General features: G+C 42.5%; 1 protein-coding gene across 2 annotated transcripts in view; it reads right to left on the reverse strand.

Annotated features, from left to right (window-relative positions):
- TTLL4 (tubulin tyrosine ligase like 4) overlaps positions 1-14,476 on the reverse strand; it is a 41,398-nt gene extending 26,922 nt beyond the window's left edge. Inside the window, exon 1 of one of the 2 annotated variants that reach the window (XM_072742944.1) lies at positions 14,384-14,476. The gene's annotated coding sequence lies outside the window, so the exon portion shown is untranslated. Of the gene's footprint in view, positions 1-8,909; positions 9,149-14,383 lie in introns of those variants that run through there. The other variant, XM_072742943.1, reaches the window with a different exon arrangement.
- Between the last annotated feature and the right edge of the window lie 599 nt (positions 14,477-15,075).

Raw genomic sequence — 15,075 nt, forward strand, 5'->3', positions numbered from 1 at the left:
AATCCTTGTAGAGTCAGGGGCAGTAAATAAGCTGCAATTGCACAAAAAGACTTCAGTAAAGACAAAACAAAACAAAACAAAACAAAACACAACACATAAGCAGAAGGGGCTAAGTCCCTGGGATAGGTGTTCATGCAACACCAAAACTCCCAGCATGCCCTGGGTAATGATTTCACCCTGACCTCAGATCTTCATTCCTACTCACTCAATCCATCAAGAAGTCTTTCTAGCTTCAAATACACATCCCTGGAGCCATCTATTCTCCATTTCCACCGTTATTACCTTAGTCCATACTATTATTATCACCTCTCACCGCTGGTTTCCCTGAACTCTTACGCCTTCTTTATAATCAATTCTCTAGACTGTGGTGGAGACGCTCTTTAAAATGTAGCTTAGGGATGCCTGGGTGGCTCAGGGGTTGAGCATCTGCCTTTGGCTCAGGTCATGATCCTGGGGTTCTGGGATCGAGTCCCACATAGGGCATGGAGCCTGCTTCTCCCTCTGCCTATATGTCTCTGCCTCTGTCTCTCATGAATAAATAAATAAAATATTTTAAAAAAGAATGTAGCTTAGGGATCCCTGGGAGGCGCAGCGGTTTAGCGCCTGCCTTTAGCCCAGGGCGCGATCCTGGAGACCCGGGATCGAATCCCACGTCGGGCTCCCTGCATGAAGCCTGCTTCTCCCTCTACCCGTGTCTCTGCCCCACTCTCTCTCTCTCTCTGTGACTATCATGAATAAATAAATAAATTAATTAATTAATTAATTTTTAAAAATGTAGCTTAAAGCCATCTGGTGGCTCCAAGGCCTACGTGATCTGACTCCTATCTCTCTGACCTTATGCAAGCCACTCTCTTCCCTCAGCAAGGCATGTTCCCACCTGCGTTCCCAGGGGCTTTGTTGTTCCTTCTGAAACACTCAGATCTCCCAATGGCCAGCCCAGTTCCCTAAGCATTCAGCAAACATCACCACCTCAAAGAACCTGTATACACTAATACTGTACCACCCCCAATCATTCCCTATCACATTACCTTATTCTAATGTTTCATTCTTCAACTAGCTGAAATTATTGTATATTAGTATTTCCTTATAACTGCCTAAAGAAACAGTGGACGAATAAATACAAACTGATATTTTTTTAAAAAGGTGACCAATGGAGTATGAGACTTACTTATGTATACCTTGTCTATCATTTTCATTTCGGGCTGTATAAATGAATCACCTAGTCAAAAACGCTGTTCACTATTGTTACAATAAAAACTTTAATTATTTATACATTCCTTTATTATTTGTCTTCTCTTCCAGAATGAAAGCTCTTTGAGAACTGGGGCCTTGTTTACACAGTCTGTGCCCAGCCCTGGAAATGTAATCGGGGCTCATTAAATATTTGCTGAATACACAAATGCATCTACAACAGCTAAAACCAGCGCAGCCACAGTGAGCCCTCTTCAGATTAAATAGGTGCTCATCTCCTACCAACCATCTCCTTGTTGCTACTTTACACAGTGCAGGAACTTGGCCACAGCCACACCCAGGTCCTTTAGGGCTGCCTTTTCCTTCCCATGAAGCCCTCTCCAAAGTCCTCCTCAACTTCTGTTTTATCCTCCCTCTCACATCCAACCAATCTGCCCTTGCTATTTCAACCATTACCTGCAGAAGAGCCACTCTTCAGACCTGACCTCTCTCAAGCTTCACGTCCCGGTCACCAATTGTCTGTTCCACATTTCCCACATGCATATCCAACCACTTCAAGCTTGTCACACTAGCTCTGCACTCCTGACCTTCAATTTTTTTTTTAGTGGAACCTTCTTTCTCTCAGTTACCTAAGAGGAACACTGAAGTCACTCTTCTTCCTTTCCCTTATTCTCCAAAGCCATACCAAGTCATTAAACTTGAGAGATTCTTTCTTCTGAGCATGCTTCCTCCATTTACTTCCCCTGCCCCCTTGGCAGAGTTGGACCATTGCAGTAACACCCAGACTGAGGTGTTTCTGGGGTCTGCCCTTCTGAAGTCCACCCTGCAGGCAACATCCAGATTAACTCTGCTTGATTTTTCACTTAATCAGGTTATTCCCCTTTCAGAAATTTCCCAGGGGTCCTCACTAAGTGTCACAGTAGCCCACCAATCACCTGGATCAGAATAGCATGGGGTGCTGGGGCGAACTGGTTGACTCAGTCAGTAGCATGTGCGACTCTTGATCTCAGGGTCATGAGTTCATGCCCCACACTGGGTGTGGAGCCTACTCATAAATAAATAAATAAATAAAATAAAAAACAGGGCAAACAAACATGGGGTACAGATTCCTGAGCCCCATCCCATCTTCAGAGTGGATTCAGCGGGCTGTGGTGGGGCCAGGAACTTGCATTCTTAACAAGCATTCCTGATGATTCTCACATGAGTCAATAAATAAAATCCAGATTTCTTAGTTTGGGCTGGAAGGCTTATTCCCATCTCCCTCTACCTTAAACTCTGCCCTATGAACTCTTCTGGTCTTAACACTAAACTCTTGGAATAAACCTTTTAAACTTGCCTGTAGGCCTTTACTCCATTAAACCTCTTCCTTCTGAATCCTCATATTTCATTTACCTTTTCCAGGTAAAACTCCAGCTTCCAGCTCAAGCCCACCCTCTCCATGAATAATATCTCTTGCTTCTTTATCCCTCTGACTTGATACTTTACAAAGGCTACTCTTACCACTGTTTTCTTCTCCCACAGGCTATGCCTCATAAGCTCCACGATGGTTTCCACAGGGAATCCCTGTGTACCTACATTATTCAGGTGTGTATCTACACTATAAGGCTAATCTGGTAGAAGAAAGACCCCTACCCTAGTTGGGCCTCCTCCCCAAACAACTTCAGGACACTCGGTCCCTACTAGAACAAAGTTTCAAAAACAACTGGCTTGGGGTGATGGATATGTTCCATGTCAATTATACCTCCACAAAGCTGTTAAAACAAAACAAAAAACTGACTAAAGGATAAGAAAGAAGGATAAAGACATGCAGAGCATTCTAAAGATAAAATGGACTGAAACATCCCTTTCTTTCTATCTACACGCCTGGCTCAGCCCAATCCCTACCCCCCTCCAAGCACCTGCCTGACCAAGTGCAGGACTCTTGCAGTAGAATCCTGACCGCCATCCCTGGCTACAGCCTCTGCATCTGGCGTCAGGAATCACACCGACCTGCTCTGTCATCTTCATACAGCTCTCGGAAACTGCCTCTCTCATTCTGACTTCCACTCTTTGAGATGTAATTTTGCCTCAAGTTTCTTCCTTAGTCGAGAGTGAATGATGAGCAGCCTATGCTAGAAAATCTATGGCTGTTGTTTCAAACTCTCAAGTCTCTCTAGAGGCCCGGTCCAGACCAACTTGGATGATGTACCTATTTCTACAGAAAGCAATTATTCATTACCTACTGATTAAATCACTCTCTTATATTACAGCAGTGGTGTGTGGCTCCTGGGATCTGCAGTTTCCTTTCTCTCCTCCACCTAGGTGTTTCCCTAGGTCACCAGGGGAACTCAGGACATCAGAAATGGTTCAGAGTCTACAATTGGAAAGAGCTCTAATGGGATCGCTTTAATTGCTCAGGAGTTATTTTAGAAGACAGAACTGACTTACCTGGGACCAAACAGAATGGGGAGGAATGTAGGAATCGGACTCGTTTTCTCTTATGAGCTAAATCCCTAGCTATGTCTCCCTTCAAAAAAAAAAAAAAAAAAAAAGGTCGAGGGGCAATGGAACTTCTAGAAGGCTTACTGAGAAAGGAAGGCCACTACCCCAGTCCTATGAGAAGGGAGGGACAGTACTGCAAGTTAAGATAGCTAGTTTCCGTAGGACCCTGGAGTCCCGGGATTGAGTTCTGCATCGGGCTCCTTGTATGGAGCCTGCTTCTTCCTCTGCCTGCGTCTCTGCCTCTTTTGCTCTGTGTCTCTCATGAATAAATGAATAAAATCTTTAAAAATAACAACAAAAAAACTATTTTCCCATTAAAATTCAGATATGATTTGCCTTTTTAATTGTGCTGGCCTTCCCACTGATGGTACAAAAGCAATGGTGGGCCAGACTGTTGGTGCTGGTAGACCGAGTTGGATCCTTTACCCTCACGTGCTTCCTCACCACACAGCAAAAGAATAGCAGCTTCACTCAAGAATGTCGTTGATGACACAGTAAAAAATCATACTAAATCTCAATTCCGGAGTGCATCTTTTTAATAATGTGACAAAACAAGCAGCACGTGTCAAACACTTCTGTGACATCCAGAAGGTGGTGGCTATCTCTAAGGAAAGCAGTGTGTTTGTATTGCAAAATTTTTCTGTGGAACACCATGTTCACTTGAAAGAATAAATGACACAAAAGTGATGGGTTATTCAGACTTTGGCATTTGGCAAACATTTTCTAGAAAATAAAGGGAGTCTGTCAATTCAAGAAAAACAACTGACAGTACTTGTTGCCAAAGATAAAACTTCAGCTTCCAAGAGAAAATCAGAATTTGGGCAAAACTGTATGCCACCATGAGCTTGACAACTTCCCCAAATTTAACCATTTTTCTGGTGAAAGTGTGGTGATAATGTGAATGATTTTTTTCATATTGTTAATAAAATGTGGCAACATTTGGAAGAGCTGCATAACTCAGTGAAACCAGTGTTTTCCAGATACCTATCACAATGTTACAGAATCAGGTTTGGGTAAAAGGCTGAGTGGAAAACAAACAAGCAAAAACAAAAAGAAAAAGAAAAAGAAAAAGTCAAAATGAGAGACAGACCAATGGATTTTAGCATAACAAAATGTGAATAGTTCATTTCAGATTCCACATTGCGATAACCTTCATAAAACAATCCCTTAACTTTTGTGTAATACCAAAGAATACCCATAATTATCTGGAAGGCTATTAAAAATACTCCTCTCTTTCCAACTAAATGTCTGTGAGGCTGGATTTACTTAATAATTCAATCAAAACAACACATTACAATTGACTGAACACAAAAAGAGATATGAAAATCCAGCTGTCTTCTATTAAGCCAGACATTAAAGAGATTTGCAAAAACAATGCCTCTTCTCACTGATTTCTTTGAAACAGTATCATTTTTCATTTAAAAAATTCTGCTTCTGGGGGTGCCTGGATGGCTTAGTCAGTCAACTGTCGACTCATGATTTCAGCTCAGGTCATGAGATGAAGCCCCACGTCAGGCTCTGTATTCAGCGTGTACTCTGCTTGTCCCTCTCCCTCTGCTCCTCCCCACTGCTAGCGAGCTCTCAAATAAATAAATAAATAAATAAAATCTGAAAACATAAAAAAAAATTCTGCTTACGATAACATAATGTATTTATTATTTCTAAACGAATTAATATTTTTATTTCAAAAATGGTAAATGCCAAGATTACATATCCCACATTAAAAAATATATTGAAGATCCTGAAGAGGTTTTAAAGTGCATAAAGGAGTCCTAAAAGCAATAAGGCTGAGTACCTTTGGTCTAAAATACCATTGCCTGTCTAGAACATCCATGAGGGCTCCTAAGGACAAAGTTCTATGTATTTCAGGGCCCAAGAGATTAGCAATCCCCGTATTTTTTTTCAAAACGCCTGGTCTAGTTTCCCAGTTCTGCCAGAGGAAAAGGGTAAGAAATTCAGGACATTTAAGAAAATTTTTCTCGGGGTGCTTGGGTGGCTCAGTGATTGAGCCTCTGCCTTAGGTTCTGGGCATGATCCCAGGGTCCTGGGAGCAAGTTCTGCATTAGGCTCCTTGCAGGGAGTCTGCTTCTCCCTCTGCCTATGTCTCTGCCTCTCTCTCTGTGTTGTCACTCATGAACAAATAAAATCTTAAAAAAAAAAAAAAAAGAAAGAAAGAAAATAAAAATTTTCTGTGCATTTCATGGACAGATCAAAGTACCTGATCTTGTGCTAAAATCCAGGGAGCCTACAAGACAACTCAAGGTCACAAAGCAATCTAGTGGAGAAGCTAAACTCAACTCCAGATCGTGAGTGTAAGATCCTGAAGTTAAAACTTCATTCAGATGCAGCTCTTTAGCAAGTGCCTTTTCATTTATACTCATTTTTGTATTTGGTTATAAATTCTGTCTCCTTCTTTTATTCCTTTTCCTCTTCTTACTCTCTCAATGTTGGTGTTCCTAGGAGTTCAGTCTTCTCATTTTGCTTGGCACATGAGTAAGTGCTCAATAAACTCTCCTAGAGCAAGCTCTTCCATCCCATGACCTCAACCACCTCCTCCATTCTCAACTTTTTATCATCACCCAGACCTACAGAATGACCTCCTAGGCCTCTCTAACCTGGATGTGGTGAGCACAACTTGGAGCATGTCCAGTGTGAACCCCTTTATCCTCCTCCTTAAAGCTGCCCTTGCTCCTAATAGTTACTCTAGCATTACCACCCACCTGGTCACTAAAGTCGAAACCTAGGATCATTCCAAACTGATCCTTGTCCCACTCTCTGTATATTTTGCCACCAGGCTTTGTCTAATCTATCAACTTTAAGAAACTCTAACCCCCCCCACCAAAAAAAAAAAATCTCTAAACCCTCTCCATTCCCACTGCAACCAACACAGAGCCCTCAACATCTCTAGCCTGGTCTCTAGTTTTCTCACTGGCTCCCTGCCTCCAGTCTAAAATCCTCTCCTAGGGGCACCTGGGTGGTTCAGTGGTTGAGTGTCTGCCGTTGGCTTAGGTCATGATCCCAGGGTCCTGGATTCGAGCTCTGCATCAGGCTCCTCTTAGGGAGCCTGATTCTTCCTCTGCCTGTGTCTCTGCCTGTCTCTGTCTCTCATGAATAAATAAAATCTTTAAAAAAAATAATAAAAAAATAAAATCCTCCTCCAACCCACACACTGATGCTACAGTAATCTCAAACACAAATCTAATGTTATCTTCCTGCTAGTTATCTTTCCAGTTTTCCTGCTACATACTCTTTTAATGGTTTTACTCATGTATCCCCAACAGAATTTAAATCATATATTCCTTGCACATTAAAGTTTAATTCTGAGATTCTTCATCAGAAGTTTAAACAAGTTTATTCTTTTGGTAAAAGTAGGTAGAACCTAGTAAACATTTTATAGAAAGAACTAAGTTAAGGATTAACTGTATTTGAATAAGCATTTCATGATTTGATAAAATAATTTGATAAAAAATTTCTTATTGAAAAACAAACATCTAAATTAAAAGAAATCTCTTTAAAAGTTTTTACGCAAGTTTTATCCCACAGCCTGAAAAACCCATGGTCCCAAAAAAAACCATTCTAGCTACATTTAACTGTTGAGTTCATCTGAATTCAGAATATCACAAGAAACAAGCCTCCCCCTAAGAGCAATGTGTATTAGGGGAAGACAGGAAGCCTTCTGGGTTTTCAAAGTAATCACCAAAGGAGGCTTTCCTGAAATCGGTATTTCCCAATACTCCACTTGGCAACCTGATGTTTTTACACTTGGGATAAAACACTGTAATTTGGGAGGTGTGAGGGATATAACATCCTGTCAGCCCCACCTTTTCTCATAAGGTCAGTTTTAAAAGTGTTCATTTGGAAGCTAAGGATCTGGAAATTGATTCTTCTACAGTTATATGTGCAGGTGTCTTCCTTGGAAGTCCTGGACCCCAATTACCCTGCTTGAAATACCTGAGGAAACTGTTCTCTTTAACAAAACATCTAAAAAACAAAAACAACAACAACAACAACAACAAACTATGGTCCTCTGTGATCTAACCCCTATTAATTTTCCTCTTTCTATTTGTCGTTGGATGGCTACCTCCAAACCCAGGTTGCATTTATCAAACTGTTTCCACGTCGCTTTTTAGGCCTTGCTGTGTTTTTCCTAAAGTTACTTTGTATCTAGAATGTGCTCTCGACTTCTTTATTCCCAGAAAACACTTGATAATTTTTCAATGTGCATTCAGTCCAACCAACAAGCAGCTGGTAATAAGTTTCTCAGCATCAAGGGGGAGGGCGTGGATCTCATACAGTGTTTCAATATTTGCAGCAAGAAATGAAGATGGACAGAAAGCTGTCCCGAAGGGTTCCCTAACTACTTACTGATTGGCTAAATCAACAGGTGAAGAAGTAGAGGAAGATGCGATTGGAGTAGCTAAGGAAGCAAGGAGGACTCTATAAAGGAAGGATTAAAACATTTCCTAGATCCAGAATGAGGGTGCAAAGACCAAAGAATGGGGATCCGATACATAGTTTTCCAAGCGAGTCGGGTTAACTTTCCTTGAGGGCACACACCACGCAGTGTGGCAAACGCTCGTACTTGGCTAAAATCCCCCCCGGACTACAAGCTCCGCGAAGACAAGCCTGCCTTGTCCACCACTGTCTTCCCAGCGGCTTCCACAGGGCGCCGGCTCATTAAATATTTGTCGATGTTCGTAAAAAAAAAAAAAAAAAAAAAAGTTGAATGAATGATTACATAAAGGGACGGATAAAGGAGAGAAATTTACAAGATCTCAAATTCTGTTTGAAACTCTCCAGTTTAGCAAAGCATTTCTCTATAGCTACAGGATGGGGAAAGGAAAAGGTGGGCATCCACGTTCAACTCAGCCACGAGTGGAGAGGAGCCTGGGCTCACCCCGGGCGGGGAGGATTTAAACCGCAGCGCGGCGGGAACCAGGAGGACCGAGGCCCGGGCTGAGGGGATGCCGCGGGGCTGCCTGGGCTCCCGGGGCGTGGCGGAGACGGGGAAGGGTCCCGAGGCCGCGCGAAGAGCCGGCCGGGTGGGAGGCCGCAAGCCCCTCGCCGCCCCGGACAGGGAGAGGCGGCGGGCAGGGCGCGGGGCCGGGGCCAGGGCGGGAGGCGCCGCAGGGCTGGGGACCCGCGCGGAAGGACCCGCGCAGAGGGCGGGGCGGCGGGGCGGCGGGCGGCGGGCGGCGGGCGGAGGCTCGCTCCCCCGGCTTCACAGCCACACTCACCTAGTCGACTCCGCTTCGCCTCGGCTCCGCTCGCCGCCGGCTCCGCGCGGCTCCCTCCCTCCGCCTGCTGGGCGAGCTGGCGGCCTCAGACGCCCCTAGCAACCACGCACCGCCACGCGCCCCGCGCTCCAGGCCGCCGGCGCCGCCTGCCACGCACTGCGCGCGCCCCCAGCGGACGGACTGGAGGCCTGGAAGGGGCGATCGCGGCGGCGGGCGGGCGGGCGGGAGGCCGGCGCGCGGAATCTCGGGGGTTGTGGGGCCCGGGAGGGCAGGCCGTCACCTGCCTCGCGCACGCGCAGTCGCTTCAGGGCGCGTGAGACCCGGAGGGCGGAATTCCGGGAGATGTAGTCCTGAGATTAACACAGGCCCCCAAGCCCCACCCCCTAAAGAGTACGTTCTGGGATTCCAGGATTCTCTGGGCCTTGATTCCACCTCACCTGTATGGACTTTTTCTTTGGCCGTGCTTTAATTCGCTCCTCTAAAATCAAAGAGTTCAAACTTTATTAAAGAAGTTTCTTAATAGTTCTTTTAAGCAAAAGTCTCTTGACTTTGAACTCCAGGAAAGGAGACATTGCTAGATCCCCTTTCCCTCCAACCCATTTTCCCCTAACTCCAATCCACTCAGTAGAGTACTATTACAACCACCTGCTTTATGGGCTTCAGGTATGAACTTTAGAAAAAACTGACTCAACTCATTATCTCCCTAGGCAAGGCAGACTACCCCAGATGTCCTTAGTCCGGATATCCCTAGACCTAATGGATCTGAATGAAAATCGAAAGAGCTAGCGGGTGAAAAGGTCTTTTCTAAACAGTAGGCTATAGAAATAAAGGACATAATAAAAGGTGAAACTATCCTAATAAAAACAATCTGGACCAGAGCAAGGAAGCTTAATAATTGATTTCAGCAACAGTATTGACAGATGCTAAAACCATGAGAGGACTGACTGGAGGAATTTACACTGGAAAGATCACCTACATATTTTAACCAATCTTAGATTATGAAATGTGAGACAGCCATAAATTATGTCTCCTAATGTGATACAATTTGAACCTATTTAGGAAATAGGGTATTTTTGTCAAAAAATAGTTGAATCTGAACCTACTATAACCTTTGACTCCAACTTCCACTTCACTGGAAGAGATATAATGACACTGCAAGAAAGCAATCCGACGAACCCAGAATGTGGGCCAATGTAGAGATAAATGGCCTCATTTCTTCAACAGTTTCAGAGTTGTTTTTTTTTAAAGTGAGGTGTTCTAGATTGTAGGAGACTTAAAAGATTATCAAATACAGTGAGTGGAACTTGCCTGGATCCTGATTCAAAGAAACCAATTGTAAACGATATTTTTGAGACAATGGAGAAATCTGAATGTGGACTGGGAATATTATGAACAGACAGGTGTTAAGAAGCCATTGTTAATTTCGTTACTGCAGTTGACTGAATGGTGGCCACAGATATTTCCACATCCTAATTCCAGGAACCTGTAAATATTATATGGAAAAGGATTTTAAGAGGATTAAGAATTTTCCTGGATTTCCTGAGTGGGCCCTAAATCCCATAACAAGCATCCTTCCTGAGGCAAAGGGAGATGTCACAGACACGGAGAAGACACAGAAAAGAGGAGGAGGCAAAGTGACCAAGGGGGCAGAGGTTGGACTGATGTGGATACAAGCCAACAAATGCCTGGAGCCACCAGAAGGTGGAAGAGCCGAGAAATGGATTCTTCCATAGACTTCTGAGGGAATGGAGGTCCTTAAGACAAGCCTGATTTCAGACTTCTGGTCTCCAGAACTGTGAACGAATAAATCTCTCCTATTTTAAGCCACTAAATTTGAGGTAATCCATTGTGGCAGCTACAGGATACTTTGACGTTTTGGTTATTTAAGAAAATACAGATAGATATTTTTAGCAATTAAATGACACAATGCCAGGGGTTTGCTTTTGTTTTAAAATACTAATAGCAAAAAATAAAAATAATAAATAAATAAATAAATAAATAAATAAATAAATAAATAAAATACTAATAGCAAACATCCTAGAGGCAATGAGCACACTCAGTACCCAGGTCCTACTTCGTAATACCATTCTCCAAAAGAGATACCAAAAGAACAGGGGTTCCTTGAAGAAATGGCTGATGCCAAGACTAGGGTAAGAAATATACAAGATGAGCCTGACGCATTTTGTACTGCCAGCAAGAAAAACCACTCTGGTGGGAGTGTATCACAGGAGCTAACTGAAAGAACTACCAATGACCAAAGTTGGAACAATTTGAACAAAATTAAATAAAGTGGGCAGCCCCCGTGGCGCAGCGGTTTAGCGCCGCCTTACGCCCAGAGCGTGATCCTGGAGACCCAATATCGAGTCCCCCGTCAGGCTCCCTGCATGGAGCCTGCTTCTCCCTGTGCCTGTGTCTCTGCCTCTCTCTCTCTCTCTGTCTCTCATGAATAAATAAAATCTTAAAAAAAAAAAAAGTAAGCTATTAAAAAAAAGGCAAATATGAGAGATGGTTCTAGATTGGAGACAACACAGCTAACACAAAACATGATCTTGGGTTGGATCTTGGACCAAGAAAAAAATTGGTATAAAGAACATTACTGGACAGAGGTGGGCAGGGGGTAGGCTAAATGGGTGATGGGTATTAAGGAGGGCATTTGATATGATGAGCACTGGGTGTTACATGTTAAATGATGAATCACTAAATTCTACTCCTGAAACAAATTAACTATAGGTTAACTGGAATTTAAATAAAAACTTGAAAACAAAACAAAATGAGCCATTTTACAAAACACAGAACAAAACATTATTGGAACAATTGACAATATTTGAATATGGGCTGCAGGTTAGTTAACAGTATTATATCAATGTTAAATTTCCTGATTTTGTTAATCATGTGGTGATTATATAAGTGAATATCCTTGATCTCAAGGAATTCCTACATAAATCTGAAGAGGTAAAAGGACATGATATTTACAACTTACTAACAAATGGTTCAGGAAAATATGGTAAAACCAGTTATGGCAAAATGCTAACGATCAGTGAATCTGGGTGAAGGGTATATGCAAGTTCTTTGTAATTATTCTTTTACCTTTTCTTTAAATTTTAAACTACTTCAAAATAGAATGCCTTTTAAACCATAGCAATGACAAAATTTAAAAATGAATAGTTAAGACCAGTGTGACAAAATGTTTATAACAGCCGAACTGTGGGATCAGGGCTTGGGAGTTTATTATGCCATTCTCTCTACTTGTAATGTTTGAAAACGGTCTTTATCACACCAAAGGAGTTAAAACACATATACACTCATACACATGCAAAACCAAACACAGGCACAAATCCTCAAACCTTCCAGACATTCTCTGAATTCCAGGCACTACTCAGACCATGCATGTCAAATCCTCTCAGCACTTTGTGCAGTGATGTAAAATGAGGTGAAATTGTTTACATATTTCTAAGCCCTTAGATTATATGCTCCCAAGGATGGAAACATGTTCTCTTATTATGCTTTCTCATAAACTAATTAAATATTGCTTTATGTGATAACCTAAAAATTTTGCATATTTAATTTCTCTATATCAATTTTTTTATGTCCCAGACAAGCATGGTATTTCTAGCTAGTATTTAGTGAATTATTTGTGGAAAAAATAATTTTTTCTTAAAGTAATTCTTCCTAGATCATCTTTTAGGGGAGAAAAATCTAGATTTTAAAATACAATACTGTATTTGCCTGAGTCCAGACAAGTCTTAAAGAAGTACTGTGCTTTTGTTAAAAACAAAAACAGAAGTTCTAATCCGTTAAAGATATACACCAAAGTACTATGGGTAACATTCTATATTTCCCAAGATTTGTTTAAAAATATTTGAAGAAAAAAATCTAAAAAATAAATAAAATGATTGAATAGAGAAAGAATAGATATGGTAGCTATTGGAACCCTAATGGAGTTCACTGAACTAATGTCTCTCCTTTTGTGTTTAAAAATTTCCAACTAATAGACTTAACATGTTCAAAACTGAACTTGAATTTTCCCACCCAGTACCACTTCACTAATAGCCTTCCCCATTTTAGTTAAGGGCAATTCCATTCTCCCAATTGCTTAGGTCAAGAACTTCGAAGTCATCCTTGTCTTCTTTTCTTTGTTCACACCTTCACATCCAATCAGTCAAAAAATCTTATTTGCTCCATGTTCAAAATCTGACTACTCTTTACCATTCCATTGGTGCCACCACAGCCTCCTAAGCACTCACTGTGCTACCCAACAGCCCGCCCCAACCCCCAACTCTTTACAGTTCATGCACAACACCAGAATGAAGAGTAATCTTTCAGAACATAAGGTAGATCACATCACTTCTCTGTCAAAACTCTCCAATAGATGCCTCCTTTACTCAAAGTTCAAGGACTCCAGGCTTACAACATCCTGGTCCCCACTGTCTTCCTGTCCTCAGCTCCTACTATTCTCCCCCTTCTTCGCATCTTCCATCCAAACTGGCCTCCTCACAGCTCCTCAAGCCCCCCCAGGGATACTTCCGCCTTAGGGCCTCTGCAATGATTATTCTGTCTTGGATTTTCCCTCAGATAGTTGCATTGTTCATTTCCTCACTTCCTTCAAGTCTTGGCTCAAAGGACATCTCAGTGAGGCCTCCCCTGACCGTCCAACTCAACACTCCTCATACTCTTTCTCTGCTTAATTTTTCCCAGAGCTTTATCACATCTCTACATGCTATACAGAATTCACTCATTTTAGTAAGTTGTCTTCCCGATCAGAATGGAAACTCTGTGATGAACACGCATTGCTTTATCTCCAATGCCTAGAACAATACCTGGCACAGAGAAAGGACTGAACTGTGAACTGAACTGAAATAATCTGGATAGGAGGAAATTATAGTGGTTTCTAGGAAAAATGTTATTTTTGCTAAAATATAAACACAGTGCACAGTGAAGGTGAGGGCTAAATAAAACTCCTTATAAAAATAAGGGCACCTGGTATCTGGGTAGCTCAGTTGGTTGAGTATCTAGCTCTTGATTTCGGCTCAGGTTGTGATGTCAGTGTCATGAGATTGAGCCCCATGTCAGGGTCTGCACTCAGTATAGTCTGCTTGTCCCTTTCCCTCTGCTCTTCCTCTGGCTTGCACACTGTCTCCCAAATAAATATATAGAATCTTAAAAAAAAAAAAGGCATCTTATCTTTCATTTCGAAAACAACTGGAATTTAGATAGGATAAAAAGTAGTCTCCCCATTTTGTGAATGGAGAAATCAGAGCCCTCGCAAGCCATCCAGTGAGTTAAGGTTTAAGCTTTCTAGTATGTTTCCAGCTGGATCATGACTCTGATGGGTCTGCCAAACATCTTTCTGGTAAAATGCACAACATCCATAAACAGCTGCCCTCCTCAAGCAGCTGGGCTACCTTATACATTGAAACTCCATCAAACAGTAAAACTCATCACTAAGGCTGAGATCACAAAGCAATCCAATGTACCTCTCTGTTTAATCCTATTCCTCCCTATTTCAGCTCCGCAGGCCTTGGCTTGGAAGTAGGTAACTACATGTAGCTCATCATGGGTGGAGGAAGCTGGAAGGCAGGAAGAGATAAAATTAATAAACTCCCAAACCAGGATCTTGTGTGAACAGGACACAAGTGCTTCCAGCACCACACAAGAGCTGAGAGAGGAGCTGAGCCCCCCCAACCTCTTACCCTGGCAGCTCCAAGTAAGATGAAGTATACCTTTTATTATAAGAATTCACAGAGGAAGGATGAGCAGAAGAAAGGCAGGAAGGCAGGAAGGATAGAGGGAGGAAAGAAAGGAAGGAGGGAGGAAAGGAAGGAGGGAGGGAAGAAAGGAGTAAGGGAAGGAAGGGAGGGAAAAAAAGAAAAAGAAAAACAAGTCTCTTTCCATACTAACCCATGGATGGGAATGTGGGCAATGGGGCCAGGGAACCTCCACAGCAGGGACTACTGGCATTTATCACCCTAAGGTGAGACAGGTCCTGTTTATCACCGACCTGGGGCCAGTGCACTACAGCAAGAATCTGCTAGGATTATAGAAGCTCCAGAAAGGGAGAGCTCTTGGATAGAAAGTGCCTCCCTGAGGTCCAGGAGGTGTGTTCCTGGGATTAAAGGCACACAATTGCATAAAGAGCCCTCAATATAGAAAAGGAAGGACTCTTCTC

Source organism: Vulpes vulpes, chromosome 16 (assembly GCF_048418805.1).
Source record: "Vulpes vulpes isolate BD-2025 chromosome 16, VulVul3, whole genome shotgun sequence".
NCBI classification, from domain to species: Eukaryota; Metazoa; Chordata; class Mammalia; order Carnivora; family Canidae; genus Vulpes; species Vulpes vulpes.